Source organism: Martes martes (assembly GCF_963455335.1).
Source record: "Martes martes genome assembly, chromosome: 8".
Classification (NCBI taxonomy): domain Eukaryota; kingdom Metazoa; phylum Chordata; class Mammalia; order Carnivora; family Mustelidae; genus Martes; species Martes martes.
In genome coordinates, this window is record NC_137895.1 from 119672646 (window position 1) to 119692010 (window position 19365).

General features: G+C 42.2%; 1 protein-coding gene across 2 annotated transcripts in view; it reads left to right on the forward strand.

Moving 5' to 3' along the window:
• Positions 1–642: 642 nt before the first annotated feature.
• PTER (phosphotriesterase related) overlaps positions 643–19365 on the forward strand; it is a 68023-nt gene continuing 49300 nt past the window's right edge. The window contains exon 1 of one of the 2 annotated variants that reach the window (XM_080811908.1): positions 643–753. The gene's annotated coding sequence lies outside the window, so the exon portion shown is untranslated. Of the gene's footprint in view, positions 794–19365 lie in introns of both variants that reach the window. The other variant, XM_080811909.1, reaches the window with a different exon arrangement.

A 19365-nucleotide genomic window follows, 5' to 3' on the forward strand; every position in this document is an offset into this window, starting at 1 on the left:
GGGGGGACAGATGCCCTCACTTTCACTAAGCCAGCTGCCATAGGAGGGATTAAGGCCAGTTCATGTGCTACTATTCGGTAAAAACTCTGTAAAGATGAGAAACCTCAGGCCCAGGGACGTGAAACAGTGGAGAAATAAACCCAAAGTTGCTTTGTATTCAAATGATGATCCAAATCCTGTCCGAGATACCAAATAACCAATGCGTCCCTCTGATTAGCAATCCTTGGAGAAAACTGAAATCTCTACTAAAGCAGTCTTTTCTATAAGACCTGCGACTCTTAAGGACTTTTAAGGAAAATGCAGCCGCTTTTTTTCCCCTTGGGGGATCTAGCTCCTAGTCCTTTTCCTGCTAGGACATGTGGGAGGTACCTACAACAGACTCTTACGCAGAGAAAGTGGGCTCCCAACCCAGCCGCTGAACGGAGCCTGCAGCTTCGAGCACTTTGGCCGTTCCAAGGTTAGGGCAGGCCACCCGCCAGACTGATCGCGGACTTGGCCTGGAGGCGCGCTGGGCGGGTCCTGGCACACCTCCTGGCCCCCCCGCTGGGCGTGGCGTAGGGCCAGATGGGGCGTAGCTGGGGCCGCAGGGCGTGACCGGATCCTGCAAAACTCGGCCCAGCGACCCCGGGGCGGGGAATAGACGAGGCCCGAGGGTGGAGTGGGAGTCGGAGTGGGGGAGAGGTTGAAGTCCCCGCAAGCTCGCCCTGCTGAGGGTCCCGGGGGAGAAGGCGGAGCGCAGCGAGCGGAGGGAAGGTGCGCGGGAGCCGGAGCGGGCGCGGCAGCTGTGGGCAGGGTAGGAAGGGTGAGGTCCGCGGGGAGCCGCTGCGGCCGCGGCCGGCCTAGCGGCCGAGCCTTTCGCGTTAATCCCTGCGGGGAGCCCCCGCGGAGGTCCCCCTGGGGAAGGGAGGTTTAAAGCAGCCCGCGCTTTGGCAAGCTGCTGCGTTTCCCCAGATGCGCCGGGGAAGCTGCAAAGACGGGGATCGCGAGCCTGCACCAAGCCCAGGAGGCTGGCCTGGGCTTAGAAGCAGCTGGTAGCCCCAGAGTCTAAAAGTCCAGCGAAGCCTGGCTTGAAACCTGAGGCCGAGAGTGCGGCGCGGGGCAAGGCCCGAGGGCCCCGCGTGGCGCGAGCTCAGCGTTGTTCGACAGAAATGCTTCGAGCTGTCGTCTGGCAGCTGCGCTGGGCTGGGGGCTTCTCTTCCATATCCGTTCTCCTTTAATGAGCTTTGAAGTCACACCTCTAAGCCTTGGGCCTTGGCCTTGCCTTTTGTTTTACCGTCTCCTGGTTCTTCTATCCTAAAGATACTCCAAACACACTGAAGTGCGCCTGCCTTTTGGGTAAGAGCGTGGTATTTACAGCCGCAGTGTTGTGATATTTGCCAAGACGCCTCAGGTGCGGTGACACCTCCGTGGAGGACACATTTACAGAGAGCTTCTGCCTTATATAAAAACGTGTCCATTCGTCCTTAAATCACCGCCACGGCGGAGGAAACTGACAAACATTTACTCCTCTCCTAAAGGATCATCGCTTTCATTGTCAAATAGAATGAACGTCAGGGAGAAAAGAGCCCTAAGACTTATGACACCGACTTAGCCCGTTACGTTTTACTTTGCATAGACAGCAGGGGTGTACAGCAGTTATCCTAAAGACGCGATGTGATTCCAGAAATAACTCATCCCCTTTAAAAAGAAATCTCCGTGCGCACTGCAAAGAGAGATCAGACAACTTGCACTTGATAGCAAGAGAGCAACTTAATTTTAAAAAGGATAATTCGAACACAAAATTCACAGAGTGCTGCTTTATGAAATTATGTTTTTCATTTGTGGAGGCTAGATGTTGTCTTATTATGAAAGTTACTAAAATATCTGTAATATAGATTTGGGGCATAAAATAGCAAAATGCATTTTATTTTCATTCCTTGATCTTAGAGTCATAATAGGAATATATATATATATTTATATATATATATATATATATAAATAATCAGTTAGTAAAAGCGAATCACCAGGGGTCTTCTTTTAGCTCTGTGCACCTAACATTGCTCTATGTCAGTGTTCTCCTGTTACAGCGGAGGAAGGTAAGGCACAGAAGGGTAAGCCACACTGCTGCAAAGTTTAGAAAAAAATCCATGTCTTTCCAATTCCAAAACCTGTGCTCTTACCACTTAGCCACACTGTACCTGTGTTCTTCACGAGTCTGCCCCTGTCTAACAGGAGCTAAAGGTACTCTGGTAGAGGGGGGCAGGAAGCCAGGTGGCTGGCTTAAAGAACTCTGAGGACCCATGAGTGGAACCTAATTCTATTTCTGATTCAGGTCTGTGACTTTGTACAAGTTCCTTATCTTTTCTGGCACATAAAAGTAATTGATCTCTAGGTCTCTACTAGATCGAAAAACCTATAGATTTGTGAAAACAAGATTCTGCTTTTACCGTTTAATGATATTTTTGGTCACACTTGGTGTCGAAATTACAGGGTGGCCAGGAAAGGTTGGTTTAATCCAATTCAGTAAATGCCCGTTGTATAGCTGGACATGCGGTAGGGCTACTCCAATGAGGAATAGGACACATGAGGTTTCTAGCCTCCAGGAGTCTATATTCGGTTTGGAGGCAGAGAAACTTCAGGAAACAAAGAAAAAATCAACAAACAAGTTAATTAACCAACAGATAACAAATTGTAAACAGAGGACTGTGATAAAGGAAAATGGAGCTGGTGGGGTCGGGGGTGGGGTGGGGGGACACTTTGCATGTGTTTGTGAAAAGGAGTCCTCACCAAGACCTTCTAATTTAGAAGGATGAGAAGGACCTAGCGATGTTTATTACTTTCAGTGGGACCTGCTCAGGCAAAGGAGCCCTGAAAGATCTTGGCATGTTCTAGAAATTGCAAAACATCTTTGAGACTGGAGCTGGGGCGATTGGTTCAAGATGAAGTTGGAAAGACAGGGTGGTACCACGTCCTGCAGGGCATTGTGCAGCCTGGTAAGCTCTCTAGATTTTCATCTAACAGCAGTGGGAAGCCATTGAAGGGTTGTGGGCAGGGAAGCCCCACGGAGGTGGCTATGATGTAGCCCAAATGAAGGATGGGGGTAGCTCAGGCTGGGGTAGTGGCAGTAAAGCTAGAGAACGTGGAATCTTTAACTGCCACTTTACCAGCAGGGCCTTCCTAACAACCATATTTAAAATAATATTCTAGCACCCCTCAAACCCCGTGCATTTCCATCCCTCCCTTTCTTTAGTTTTCCTGCATACAACTTATTCCCATATGACATACTATGACATTTGTTAATGAATTCTTTACTCCTTCCTAGAAGAATGTCAACTATGTGAGGGTGGGGTTGGCATGTTTTATTTACTGCTCTTTCCAGCACCTGATGTTGAACCTCATGCCAAGTGGGCTCTTAATCCATTTCATTGTAGGTATGGATTTGATAAATGCTTTGGATTTTGATTCTATAGAACTTACTGATGAATGGCAGGTGGTGGTGAAAGGGAAGGAGAAGCCAAGGGTGATTCTCAAGATGCTGGCTCAGAAGCTGGGCAGATGTAGATGTTAATTAAGAAGAGGAAGGCTAGGGAAAGAACAAATTGGGAATTGGGGTAGGGGAGATGGAAAGTTCCATTTGGGGTGTATTAACTCTGTGATGTGTAGATTAGTTACCTATTGCTATATTTTTAAAAATGCCCTAAAATTTAGCTGATTAAAACAACAGCCCTTTGTTATCAGTTTCTGTGGGTCTGAAATTTGGGCATGGGATAGTTGGGTTTGTTCTGGCTCGGAGTCTCTCATAATGTTACAGTCAATCCATCAGCCGGGGCTGTGTTCATCTCAAGGCTTGACTGGAGCCATAAGTTCTGCTTCTTAGCTTCTTCACATGGCTGTTGACAGATTTTGGGTGGCTGTTGGCTGGAGGCTAGTTCTTACCATATGGACCTCTCCATAGGGCTACTCATGATGTGGCTTCCCCCAGGGCAAATGTTCCAAGAGGGAAGGAGAACCCAAGATAGAAGTCAGTCTTTAAAAAACAAACAAACAAACAAACAAACAAACAAAAAACCTGATCTCAGAAGTAGCATACTGTTACTTCTGTTGTTTGCTGTTAATTGCACAGACCAGCCCTGGTGTGTGTAATTACACATACCAGCAATATGTGTGTGTGTGTTTGTGTGTGTGTGTGTGTGTGTGTTGGGGAACAACACAGGGGTGTGAATGCCAGGAAGGATGGAGTTGTTGGGTGCCATTTTACCATCTACCTTACCACAAGGTCTATGTGATGTCCAAGGGGAAATGTCATATAGGCTGGTAGGTATATTATACCGCAGCTGACAGGAGAGATCTGGGCTACAGATAATTATTGGGGAGTCATTAATCATGATATATGAAGCTGTTGGAAGTGTACAATAGGAGCTGGGGAGAGAATAGAGGTAGAGAAGGGAGGAGGAACCTGGACCCAGTACCCAGGACCCCAGTGCTTAGAGGTCAGTGGAGGAGGAGCCAGCAAAGGAGGATGGCAAGTGAGGTGGGAAGAGAACCAGCACAGTGTGTGTTTGGGGGTGACTACACTGAAGGACAGGTTTCACTGGACAACTTTCCCCTTCCCCATGTAGGGGCAGAAGATAGCTTGACTATGGCTGAAGTGAAAAGAATTTCGGAAAAAATGCAATTTAGTATAGTTTGCAGTGTGAGTAGTTAAATTTTGACCCAGATAAAAGCAGAGAAAAGGAGAACACATATATAGGTTGGAACATTTAGAGTCTCGAGAAATGTATGTCTGCATCCTCAGTGCCCTCTCAGTGCGGGATTATAGTTGGTAGAGAGCCCCATGTAAGGATTTTAGGGGATACTTTCAGAATTAAATCTGAAGACAAAATAATGAACTGAATAACATAGGAAGAACTACTGACCTTGGAAAACGCCCATCCTTCCTTCCATATGCTTTATAGCATTTACCATATGAGGACTCTTTCTCCTTAAATAGCCCAGTGAGCCATCCAGTAACAATGGGAAAATTAATTCCTGATTATGTCCTGCTCAGTAGCCCTATGAACTTCACTGTTAATAGGAGGACCTAAGATGGTTGAATATATTTTTTACACACCAAATGTTCTTTAGGGTGTATTTTCAGTAGTCCCAAGTTTTTCTAAAAAGACCTTCATTTTTTAAAAAAAGCTTCTCATTCATAGACATCCTCCCTCACTTTAAAAAAAAAAAAAAAGGAGAAAAATAAAATACCTGCTCCCACCTGGCCATCTGGCCTAAACCGGCTCTGTGGTTCTGAGTGCCCGTTCATGAAAGCAGTATCTGCCTGAGTCCATATGCTTTGCGTGGGAGTCTCTCCGTCCCCTTCCAGGGGGGTATGGCCATGTACCTTGCTTTGGCCAATGAGATGTAAGTGGAGTGACGTGTCACTTCCAGGTAGATGCTTTAAGAGCCAGTGAGAGGTCTGTCACACTCTCTTTCCCTCTGCCACAGTGACCACCAATTTTCCAGATAGTGGCTGTTGGGTCAGCTTGGATGTGACAGGAGGACACAGAGCAGCGCCCCCTGTCGACCTGTGTTAGACATGTAGCGAGAACATGATCTAAGCTTTTCTTATGTTTAGGCCCCAAGATTTGGGGATTTGTTTGTTACTGCAGCAGAAACTAGCTTATCCTGACTAATGGATTTGGGAAAGAGCTGAGCCACATGCATCCAGGGATTACTGATTTCCAGTCTAACAGATACCATGGAAGCCTGGGAGGGAAGGTGCTGTAGAAGGCTCGCTGTTGTGCCTAACGCTGCCCCTACTGTTAGGGAGACAGGCCTACTTGTTTCCACAATAATCAGCTTCATGATTTTAATCACAGGGGCAAAATGGTAGTTAGGCATTTCATTACACCCTGTAAGGGTAGCAGTTGTTAAAGTGTAAAATACAGAAAGGCTCAATGTGGGGACACCTGGGCAGCTCAGTCAGGTAATTTGGCTCAGGTCATGATCCCGGGGTCCTGGGATTGAGCCCCACATTGGCCTCCCTGCTCAGCGGGGAGTCTGTTTCTCCCTCTCCTTCTGCCCCTCCCCCTGCTTATGCGTTCTCCTTTGTCCTCTCTCTCTCAAATAAATAAATAAAATCTTAAAAAAAAAAAAAAAAGAGATGATTCTTCCCAAATATGATTATCCATGGATGCATCTCAGAAATGATCTTGTTACCAAAGGACATTTGAAATGCATCATCCATAAGCCTTTTTTTAACGCAGCTTCAAGAATTTTAAATATGGTTTCCTGGCTATCTTATTTTTGAGCTAAGGGCATCAGACCTAGGTTTTGCTCTCAGTATCCTGGAGGCAATGTGTTCACACTTCTACTCTGAGTCAAAGAGAAGCGAAGCAGGGAACATTCTGCTTCGGGCACAGCCATGCTGTATTCTTAGGGATGTTGGCTATAAATCCATTCTCCCTAGAGGTTAACAATCAAAGTTCTCCCCCTCTCTTACTCAGACGAGTGATATGATGATGATAAATTGCTTGGACATGACTGCCCCAAGCACTAGCGTGATGAATTATGTTGCTGAGGGCATGACCACAGATTCTCCATTGTCAGTCTGCAACATTGAATATTGGCAGGATTCATAAATAGCCTTCTGCCAATTTTGGTCACCGCTTTGCATATTAAGTTCTCTGTTTTCACAGGTCGTGGCTCTTAGTTCTTAATCAACTCTGTCTTTCCCTGAATTCACTTAACTAATCAACCTTTTGTTTTTTTTCTGTTCCCTACTTGCTAAACGGATGGGGTGTTCTCACAGTTGTGTTCAGTAAACATTGAGTCTTTCTTCACAGAAACTGTTAAAATAGTAATTATTAGTCCTTTTCACTAAATCCAGAGTAATAACAGCTTATCTTGCAGTGGCTTAATTGGGTAATTATTTAGTGTTTGAAAAGCACTTAGAAGAGAATATTGGTAAATATTGTTGTCAATTTAATGCTCCTTTGTGTAATTCCAAGTCCACTGCAACCAAAAACTCCTTAGTATTACTGTGTAGTGACAATGTGATTTCTTGATATTGCTTACTATTTTCAAAATTGTATATATACTGATTTTTGGATTTTTTTTTTTTTGAAAGAGGAAAGAGAGCCTGGGGGGAGGGGCAGCAGGAGACGGAGAGAGAGAATCTTAAGCAAGCTCCACGCCTGGCATGGGGCCAGATGCAGGACTGAAGCTCACAACCCTGAGATCATGACCCGAGCCAAAATCAAAAGTCAGACGCTTAACCGACTGAGCCACCCAGGTATCCCCTGATTTTTAAAATAGTTAGAATATTTTCATAAACTCCTCAAGTTACCGTGTTTATACTGTCACATTTCTACATGTCTTGTCTGTTATATTCGTTATGTATCTGAAAAGTTCAATGTTATTAGTCTTGCTCCCTAAGGTTGGAGGAAATGTAAAGCCCAGCCCCCAGCTCAGGGGTATTTCACATGATACATCTGCTCCATCATCCGTGTGTTATACCTGCTTAACTCTTCCGAAAGCTACCTATGATACCCTAACAAAAGGCTGAAATAAATAACTCTGCGTCCATACACCTGACTGGCATCAAAATTTGTCATGAAGCATCAGACTGAATCATACGGGCCTGGCCAGTCCTTTTTTTTTTTTTTTTTTAAGATTTTATTTATTTTTGTTTGACGGACAGAGATCACAAGTAGGCAGAGAGGCAGGCAGAGAGAGGGGGGGAAGCAGGCTCCCCACTGAGCAGAGAGCCCGATGGGGGGCTTGATCCCAGGACCCTGAGATCATGACCTGAGCCGAAGGCAGAGGCTTAACCCACTGAGCCATCCAGGTGCCCTCAGCCCTTTCAACAAAGTTTCTACCCACTCTGTAGACCCAGATCCTCCAGGTATAATTAAAGGCCACCTCTGTAGCTTGGCTTAGGTGACCTCCATCAATGATGGTATTGGTTTGCTAGGACGGCCATAACACAGTATCACCAGCGGGGTGACTTAGACAACACGCATTTATTTTCTAACACTTCTGGAAGCTGAAAGACCAACGTCATGGCGTTGGTATATTTGGTCTCTTATGAGGCCTCTCTTGGCTTGCCAGTGGCTGCCTCCTCTGTGTGTCCTCCCATGGTCTTCCCTCTGTGTTGTCTGTGTCCTAATCTCTGTTCATAACAACATAAAATAGTCATATTGAATTAGGACCCACTGCCCAAACCCCATTTTAATGTAATTAGCTCTTTTTTTTTTTTTAAAGATTTTATTTATTTGACAGAGAGAGAGAGATCACAAATAGGCAGAGAGGCAGGCAGAGAGAGAGAGGGGAAGCACGTTCTCCACTGAGCAGAGTCCGACATGGGGCTCAATCCCAGGACCCTGAGACCATGACCTGAGCCGAAGGCAGAGGCTTAACCCACCGGGCCACCCAGGCGCCCCTGTAATTAGCTCTTTAAAGACCATATGTCTGTATACAGTTATATGCTGAGGTACTGGAGGTTAAAACTCCAACTTATGAGGTAGGGGGAACACAATGCAGTCCATACTACTCAACTGTAACAATAATGGTCTGTGGAAACTACCATTTTTGGAGTCACTTTCATTGATTATCAAATGTGAGCCACCAAGTGATGACTACTTTGGAGGGTCTACTCAGCTTGGGAACTTCTTAGCATTACTTGGAGGAGAGTTTTATGCTTGTGACTTAAAACAGTGAAGTAATTAGATAAAAATTGTAGCAACATGATTACCTGAATCCTATGTACTTTATTAAGTGGTTAACTATAAAATGTACATAATTAAGTATACCTTGCCATCTGAACTACCACCATCCGTCTATTTCTTATAACTCGCCAATATTTTTTCCTCAGAATTTCCTCTTTCAATCCAAACTTGTGAATATTAGTCCACATACTTGTGTCATCAAAAAGGGCAACAGGATGTGGAAGACACTGTGATCCTATAGTTCAGATATCCCCCTTAGAGGTCAACATCTTGTGTTGCCTTCATGTCATCAACTGAAAATGTCTAAGAGAGGTGATGAACATAAGAAGCTAGAAAAGCTCTTACATTTGAAAAAGTATTGGGACTCTGAAAGCCTCCAATACCTCAGTTTGACTGTCCCCTCTCTACATCTACCACGGGTCCTATAGTTGTTTCTGGAAAGCTTTACTGTCTGCCTTCAGAATAGAATAATAACTTTTTTTAATTAAAAAAAATGTCTTTTGCAGCTCATTAATTGCCAGAAATCCTTAGAAGATTGTTACTATATGGGTCTATAAGAGTATTTTAGTAATATTTGGAATAACTGGTTGGTGGTTTTGAATGAGCTGTGAAACATTCATTTTCCCCTTAAAAACTGTTTTTATTGGAATCTATCGTTGAAGCTGGGTGCTAGATACCTGCAGGCTCCTTATACTATTCTCCCCACATAGGCAAGCTTTTGAAAATGCCCACATTAGGGGCGCCTGGGTGGCTCAGTGGGTTAAAGCCTCTGCCTTCAGCTCAGGTCATGATCCCAGGGTCCTGGGATGGAGCCCTGCATCTGGCTCTCCGCTCAGCGGGGAGCCTGCTTCCCTTCCTCTCTCTGCCTGCCTCCCTGCCTACTTGTGATCTCTGTCTATCTAATAAATAAATAATCTTTAAAAAAAAAAAAAAGAAAGAAAATGCCCACATTAAAAAGTTGAAATGAAATAATTTTTAAAAATAAATAAATATAATATATAACCTCCTGCAATGACAAATTTGGTACCTATCGTGTTTTTAGGGAGAAATCACATTTGGATAGTGAGGTATGTGTGCATATGTAAGACAATACCTGTGTAAGTAGAGTGTGGTTTTCACTACCAGTCGCTCCATAGAAAAGTATTGTTAGCACCCTTATCCAGGAAAGGCTCCAAGGGTGTCTTTGCTAGTTTTGACCCAGATTATTTGACATGTTTTTATTAACCACTCCTTGGCGAATGGCATGTCTGTCACTTCATGAGTCTGCCTTTCTACCGGTCACAGAATAGAATAGCTAACAGAATAGAATAGAATAGGATAGATTAGCTAATAGAACAGAACCGCTGCCCAAGCTGCATTTTCTCCAAGTAGAGTCTTTCACTTCAGACACTTTCCATTTACAGTTGCACAAGTCCATTTCACACGTGAATTCAAAGAAAAGGGCGCTGGCTTCCAATCAATGCACCACGCCTGGCGAATGCCTTCTGTCTAGTACTTTCTATTAAAAAAAAAAAGTCCTCTGCTACTGCAGGAAGGGTCTTTCCCAGGTTACCACTAGGCAAGAAAACATCTCTGCTTCGAGGTCCGTTACTCCAAAGCCCTGTCTCCATCCTGTCACTGCCGTTGCTGGTTCAAGTTCCTGAAGCTTCCACAGGTAGGATTAGGGACTGTCCTGGGCCTCTCCGGCGTGAGTCTCACTCACGTTGCTGCGTAAGTCAAAGACCTGACATTGATTTCCTTTGACTTCTGGGTTGCTTTGAACTTGCCCCTCCCCATTCTCATTCAGCGAGATGCATCTTCAAGGTGTTCCTCTTTGTCCTGTATAAATACTTTGGATCAGCTTAAGGTATAAGAAGTAAAGAATCTGCTGTTTTAGCACTGACATTACTGAGCTTTAACCTTACAGCCATATTTGATCTGGTGAGTGTTCCAGGGTAAGGGGGGGGGGTGTCTTCCTACAACCTGCTCTGCAGTGCCCCCTTTCCCCTTTTTTGACATAATCCATTCCTCCCACGCATTCTTTTTTCACTCTTTGTTTATCAGTGTATTTCAGTAGAAAGACTAAAATATTTCAAGCTAAGAGATCCAGGTTTAAAATGATCTTTGTGAAGATTCTATATAGTTTATATATTGTCTATTGAATAAATAGACAATATTTCTATTCACTTAATTGTTAGATTTAAAATAGATAAAAGAACATAGACAGTTTCCAGCATTAGGAACACTTCCTGAACCTTTGCTACTACTTAATCTTGCTATGGTGAAGTCGAAAGGATTAATTTCTAAATTTCTTTGCTTTTTGATAGACAAGATCAGAATTGTAAAAGGTTTTTTATATGGAATTTGCACAGTGCATTATGTAGGGATGGTGTAGTTTTTTTGTGAACTCGTTTTCACTTACTTACTTTTATCTTTGTGTTAGGAATCCCTCAGTAAAATAAATTTTCATTAATTATTCCTACATAATGTGATGATTTTTATAGCATTAGCAAAAAGGAAAGTTTCTTTATCTCTATGTTGTTTCTATACAAAGAATGATCTATTCAACTTCAGAGTTTTATTCTATGAAAATTGGAAGGCTTACTCAATAGCTGTACCATGTCTGACCATAATATCTCATCTATATTCTTGATATCACATATCGTATTTGTTAAAGATATTTATTTATTTAATTGAGAGAGAGCAGCAGAGGGAGAGGGAGAAGCAGGCTCTCCTGAGCAGAGAGTCCAATGTGGAGCTTGATCCCAGGACCCCAGGACCATGACGCGAGCCGAAGGCAGACACCCAACCGACTGAGCCACCCAGGTGCCCCAACACCGTCTGTCATATTTATATCTTTAAATCAACATCATTTAAAATGATGTCAACAATTATCAGACCAGCAGAAAGTCTGAGAGTTAAATTGGATGACAGCTTTCTCTGCCTAATTAGAAGTCATGATTATATTTCTAATGAGTTAGGAATATGTTATCCCCAGAACAGGAGATCGCTCTTGAATAGGTCAGAGAAAATAAAGGTGTTACAAGATATTGTAGAGATGCTAAATGCCTTTTAATTTTCACAAACTCAGCATAATAGTCATCAGAATGAAATAATTCATCACACATTAATGTTTCTCAGATTTATCAAATTTGATTCATTCTCCTATCATTTTTAAAGCATGTTTGCAGGGCACCTGGGTGGCTCAGCCCGTCCCGGGATGGAGCCCTTCATTAGGCTCCCTGCTCAGTGGGAAGTCTGCTTCTTCCTCTCCCACTGCCCTTCCACACCACTCGTGCTCTCTCTCCTCAAATAAATACATAAAATCTTAAAAAATATATATTAAATAAAGCATGTTTGCTATGCCCAGGTACTACCTTCTCTAATTACTATTTTTCTTGAAACTAACCCACTTTTTTACTTCAGCTTATTCTAAACAATAATATGCGTAAAATCAGAGGCTTGCAACATTTATTCTAAAACACATTAAAATAAACAAATATGTGTTTAAGACATTCTAAATGCCCATGTATCACCTAAAATTGGTTTAAACTGCCCGAGGGATATATATCACACCTACTGAAAACACTGACAAAAAAAAACAAGCAGATGACTGACTTTTTTTTCCTTATCTCACTGTCCACTAAGACATCAAATGATTCTTGGCTGTAACATTGGCACAAAACAATTTCCAGAATAGTTTCTGTACTTGCACTGTGATAATTAGACAGTGTGAATACTGGATATGTGTGTGTATAAATAAAATGTACACATATATGCCCAGATACATAATGGATCATTGTAGCTGTTCTTTGGGAAAGAGCCAAGACTTTTCAGTTGCTTAGACACTCCGGATCATTTTTTTGAGGGCTAATAAGCTGGGATTATTTTATACTAGCCTCTATTTTAGTCGTAAGCAGTGTAGAGAATGATATAAGAAAGTCTTAATCTGCGTTGTGAAGTATTTTTATTTAATTCATCTGTTAGTAATAATCTGAAGTTTATAGTAAATACTCTAAAGTATAATATGTAAAAATACAGATATATGTAAATGTATATATAATTTATATATAAAGTATAAATATACATGCATATATGTATGTAAAATATATAAAATATAATATAGTTTGTTCGAGAATGGTTCAGAAAACGAATTAGAAAAGTATCAATAGAGTTCTCCTTTCTTGTATAGAAATGTTCTGCCTGATTGTCTATACCTTAATATCCCCACTTATCTAATGTCTCAACAGGGTGAACTCATGGGGAGACACTGCAGAGGTCGGTTAGAGGTCCATTACTGCCTTTTTGCCTAGAATCATGGAATTTGTACCCGAAAGGAAATTGGGAGGTCACCTTGTTTAACTCCTTTGTTTTATCTGGGCGAAAACTGAGGCTCACGTGCTAAGTTTGCCCAAAGACCCTCTTTGGTCATATCAACCTCTTGAAACCTTTATGCTCTTGGCAAAGTTCTAGCATTTCTCCCTATCGGGGAAATAGTGGTGTGTTCGTAAGATAATTCTATTGTCCCGTCTGTGTGCGTTCTTCCATTTTTGAAACACAGCAGTTCAGCATTAATGTTTGGTGGCACTCCAGATACTAAATTGCTACTGACTATTGTTTGTATCAAATACAAGCTTAACCCCGTTGAACATTATCAGGACTGTTTTCTGTTGCCTGAACACATTTGAATGAAAGGAAAATGAGGACATTTTCTAAGCAGTGTCAAGATGTATTTTGCCAAATAAATAAAATTGTATTCTTAGGGGGAGTATTTTTGGATTCAAACATCCCATCTTTGATTCTTGACTTTTCGTCTGTATGTCTAATGACAAAGCAGATAAACGCTGGTAACCAAAGGCAATCAGAGTCAGTTTTGATAGGACTTCATAGTGGCAGATGTCACTGTGAAGAATGAATGAGCAGGAAGAGTTTAATTATACAGGATGCCTAAGCAAGATCTCAAGGAAGAATAAGGTCGCAGGTGCCATAGACTTTACCCGTGAAATTAAATATAGCCTCTAAAGGAAGGACAGCTAATTTTGTGTATGTAATAAGTTTATATGGCTCCAGAGCTTGTTGGTAAAAGTAGTTTTAGCACTTAGAAAGCAATCTTTACCCTCATTGTGTTCCAATTAAAAAAGCAGTATTACTTGTTTTCGGAAAGGGAGCCACCGAGCTGTTCTGAGATCTCCCAGGCCCACACAACTCAAGAAAAGGGAAATGAGCAACCCTCACTCCTCGGAACGCCGTCATCTACCCGAACAAGAAGGCAAGCAGGTCTTTAATAATACGAGAGACACTGCCGGTTGTGAATTCCTCCGCTGTTAATGCCGTTGGAGCGCCCGTATTCCCGGTCGGACCCACGGCGGCTCTGAAGCCTGCGCGTTCCTGGTAATTTACTCATCCGTCCATCCGTCCAGCCGAAGCACTCATCGGGCGCCCGCCCTGGGCCGCTCAGGGTGCGGAAGGCCGGCCGTGACGTTGTTCTCGCTCAGACGCTGAGCAGAGAGGACTCCTTGAGCGTTAGGATTCTCTGCAGTTCTCCTGTGGGGTCCCCAGACAGCACCAGAGGATTAGAGGCCCCTCACGGGAACACAATACCCTGCCAGTCTCTGCAGCGTGTGCCATTTGTCACTGACACAACAGAGTCGTTTTCCATGCGGCTTCGACCCAGGGAGAGTATTAGGGGCCGGCAGTGCTTTTCCGCGCAGGCGTTTCCTTTTTCTGGCCCTCGATCTGCTGCTTGGGTAGCCGCGCTCTGCTTACTCTCTTAGCCATGAACAACGAGGTCCCGCTTCCGCGCTCCCACTTAGATCAGGAGAGACGCATGCAGGGGACGCGCTCCTGTCCCTAACCTGCACTTCCTGCTTGCTCCGTGGGCTGGGGCTGGGGCTGGGGCTGTGTCCGTGTCCACCACGGGTGACTAAGGTGGCCTTCCAACTGCGCAGGCTCAGTGAAGACAAAGACGTCAGCCAGATTCTTGTGAACCCTGACGGGGCTGAGCTCGGTTTCTGCCACACACTCCTGTTTACTAGGTTTAACCCTTTGTCATTATCAGCCATTTCCTTTCAGGAACCCCTTGTGTGGTTTGCTCTTACATCGGCTTAATGCCAGTTACTGTCAAGTACTTTTTTAGTACTTGAAAGTACTGACCTGCACTGACCTATACGCTGTGTATAACTTGTTGCAAACCTGATTAAATTGTAAACTCCTTGAGGACAGGACTAGGGCTGTTTCTGTTTCTGGCACAGAGAGGGCCTGACCTAACCGATGAGTGTTAAGCGTCCCAAGCAAACAAACACAAAGAAAAGCAGACCAAGACAAAAAAACGTCCATGGTGTGGAAGGGCATCTCTTCAAAGAAGGGTCGTGTCACAAACCTTAGTGCAAAATGCAGTGACCTTTGGAAACGTGAAATGCTTTATTGCTGAGCGTCATCTTTTTTGTTTTTTTAAGCTTTCATACCACAATTAATCTTATATGGTAATGCAGTGACAATGAGATGATTTCTCCGGAGAATCTATGCTAATACTATTAAAATGCTCTTACAATGTCAAAATGATTGCAGTGGAAGCATGTGGGGACTGTGCTTATGTGATTATGATATTATAGTGATGGGCGATTACCATAGGAAACTACTAATTCAACCCTGTAGGGACTTGCATTATGAAGCCATTATAACATGAGATTATAATGACACAATAACTTGCATGCACACTCGTGATGCGAAAACTAAAAGCTAATTTGAATGCGAGTAGTATTTCCATTAAATTGTAATTAAACACTGAAAGCAATGCTTGTTTAAATTTAAGACGGAGACCTACCATCCAGAAATGGAAATCGTGGGCGAAGGATGCATGCCAGGTACGAGCTGAGGATGGCGAGAAACCATTCCCAACTCTGCCCTTTGGTCCTTCCTGGGTATGGGAAGCTCACAACAAAGTGGCCTCCCCAGACTTCCTCTGTGTGTACTGGCTGTCATTACACAAAACCACTATCAGTGCACGAGGACCTTGGATCCTGCCACTTTTCTAGCAAGACCACCATTTTACGTGGCAAGCCGTCCTGTTTCATTCCTGAAGTGGGCATAATAGTCCCTCACTGCCTCCACACAAGAGACTCCAGCAATTTTTTCTTCCCATTAAAAGTAACTTCTTAGGGCGCCTGGGTGGCTCAGTGGGTTAAGCCTCTGACTTCAGCTCAGGTCATGATCTCAGGGTCCTGGGATTGAGCCCTGCATGGGGCTCTCTGCTCAGAGGGGAGCCTGCTTCCCCCTCTCTCTCTGCCTGCTGCTCTGCCTACTTGTGATCTCTATCAAATAAATAAATAAATAAAATCTTTTTAAAAAGTAACTTCTTAAAAAAGACAACAAAATTGATTTACATTCTAAACAGATAAACACAAAGGAGAAAAAGAAAAAAAAAAGTGTGTTAAAATTCCATCCCCTAGAAATGACCCGTTATTAGTATCTCTGGGTATTTTCTTTCTGATTATTCTCTCTGCAAAGTAGATACATTTTCTTCTACAAAAATTTGTGTTCTACAACACTTTCCAAGGCTACTTATTCATTTGTTATTTCTCTCCCAGTTGCAAGATCTGTTTTTTAATCCAGGAGAATCTGGGTGATAAGTTTTTGTTTGTCTTTTAAAGGTCAGCTCAGGCTGGATGATTTTACGTGTCACCCAGGAAACTTTATTTTACTGCTAGGGAATAGTATTTGGTAGTTTATGCTCTGCATATATCAGTTACAGGATGATTCTGTAGTCAAACTTTCTGATTCTGTTAGCAACACTATAAATAGGTAGTTCGTTAACACTTCTCTCTGCTAGGAAAGTGGTGCATTTCAGAAGTCAAAGATTTCTCGTTTATTCTCAAGTAATAATTACTATCTGGCTTAGGTCAACATAAAGAGGGATTATGAAAAACTAGGAGCTACTGAACTTGTTAGATATACCCCTGCATTAACTTGTTCAGATGTTATAAGGACACACCACAGCTAATACATACTCCCTCCTAATTACGACTAAAAGTGGTTATTACTCCTTGGTTTAAATATAGTGCAGATGAGTTTTTGCTATTAAGTATTTTGTTTGCACTTAGATATGCTGTATGCTTTAGAGTTATTTTTATTACTACTTATTGCAACAACCAATTTAAGTAGGGAAGTCTAAATTACTGGAGCCCTTATTTTTATAATTAGGAAGAGGAAAGTGCTATGCAATTAAATGGCTTGCTTGATGACATCGAATCAACAGTGGAGTTGGAATAGGATTTTCTGGTCCTAGATAATTGCAGCTTCTTCCTTAGGCCAATGAGTGATGTTACCTCTGAATAGGACTTCCACACTAATGGACACAGGATAATGTAATGTGATGTTTACAGTAAATATCTGCATGGCTGAAGAAAAGAAACGCTTCCCTGACAAGCTGGGAGACTGGTTCTAGTCCCGGCTGTCTGGACTTCAAAAGAACAAGCATTAGTGTTCGCACCTAAAAATGAAGTCATTGATTTCAATGATCTCCGTGATCTCTTTCTGCTAAAAAATTCTGAGGTCAAATAGCATTTAATATTAACTGAAATTTATATATACTAATTAAAAACATAATATTTAATAAGTTATTTATTTTACTTTAAAGCTATTAATCTAAATTCAAAACTGTATCTTATTTAGGCTCACCTGATGGCTCAGTCTGTTAAGTGTCCGACTGTTGATCTTGGCTCAGGTCTCAGTCTAAGGGTTGTGAATTCAAGCCCAGTGTTGGGCTCCATGGTGGTGGGCATGAAGTCTATTTCAAAACAAAACAAAACTAAAGTAAACAAAAACAAAAAAACCCCATACCTTATTTAGATAAATTTCATAATTTGACATTTTTAGCAGATTTGTAATTTGACTTAAAAACGTCTTTTTTTATTTAGGGAATTGATTGAAATTATTAAAGCTACACATATAAGTCTATCCAAAGAAGAGATTAAAATTATAGTCCTTTGGTACACTGGCAATGTTGTTAAAATAGATCAGAACTGCAGTAAAAGGAAACCTTTGCTTGCATAATTGTAAATAAATACATAGATAAATACTCATGTGGGACAATATTTAAAAGACATGCTTTCTGTGAATTCTTTTTTTTTTAATTAACATATAATGTATTATTAGCCCCAGGGGTACAGGTCTGTGAATCACCAGGTTTACACACTTCATAGTACTTTCTGTGAATTCTTAGGAAGCAGATGAGCGTAATGATTGAGATGCCAAATTAAAATATAGTGCTGGGGTCCCTGGGTAGGTCAGTGGGTTAAGTGTGGGAATCTTGATTTCGGCTCAGGTCATGATCTCAAGGTCATGAGATCCAGCACCTAGTTGGGCTTCTTGATGGGTGTGAAGCCTGCTTAAGATTCTCTCTCTCCGTCTGCCCCTACCCCGACCACCCTGCTCGTGCATGCACATGTACTCTCTCTCTAAAAATAAAAATAAAATAAAAATCAAATTAAAAATACAGCAGTAGACAAACCTTTCTAAATCTTTTAGGGCACCTTATTTTTATAGGGAAATTACATAAGCAGTTACATGTCCTTTATATGTAAATACAGATATGTGACTAGGCATTGGTTAATTAAAAATGTGTTGTTTGACTATAGAGAATGTTCCCAATTTGGTGATGCTTTTTATCTAGAGAATTCCATTAGAGCATTTTCCTCTCTGCCATCTCAAAGATTGGGAAGGAGAGATTATTGCTCTATGACCCATGAAGTTATTAGATTTGCCCTTGATCCCATTGTAGTAAATCTGCTTTCCAGAGTAGAAATAAGCCATTTGTTGTTTTATTTTTAGTACATCGAATACTAGTCTTTCCTACAAAAGAGGTTGCCGTGTCAGGTGCCACACTTCTTTAGGACTAGGCAAAATTTGTCATCTTGCCTTCTTCCCTGGTTTCATTAAAAAAGGCTGTCTTTGGGGTGCCTGGGTGGCTCAGTGAGTTAAGCCTCTGCCTTCGGCTCAGGTCATGATCTCAGGGTCCCGGGATCGAGCCCCGAATCGGGCTCTTGGGAGGGGAGCTCATTGGGCTCTCATCGGCAGAGAACCTGCTTCCCTTCCTCTCTCTCTGCCTGCCTCTCTGCCTACTTGTGATCTCTTTCTGTCAAATAAATAAATAAATAAATCTTTAAAAAAAAATAAAAATAAAAAAGGCTGTCTTTTAGAGACATTTTCCCCCAACTTGACGGTCCACAAGTTCTCATCAAAATTTTTGATTTTGCCTTTTCATTTTTATGAGAAACCAAACAATTTTAAGCACAGTCTGGATCCATATAACCATCTTACAACCAAATATTGCCATAGGATTTCATTATTCATATCTTTGTTTTTAAGACTTCAGTGATAGGAAATTATTGCCTAAAACAACAGCATTTACCTATCTCATGAATTTTTTTTTTCTTCAAATTGGGATTTCTGTTTTTCTGGGAGCCATGACTGCATTTTCTGGGACATCAGGAGGTGGTTAGACTGAGACAGTGGTGTCATGGTCTGGTAAAGTGGTATGAGCCCTTTCACCTCCTTTATTAGAAGTGGAGTTGGTTTGTAAACAAGATCCTATATGATAGCCACATGCATGTTTGTTTTTCACCCTCTGACTTTGGAATCTACCACTATCCTAAGGGTAGAACCAAGAGTCAGGACTTGTTCTGTTTTCTACTCTTTTCAA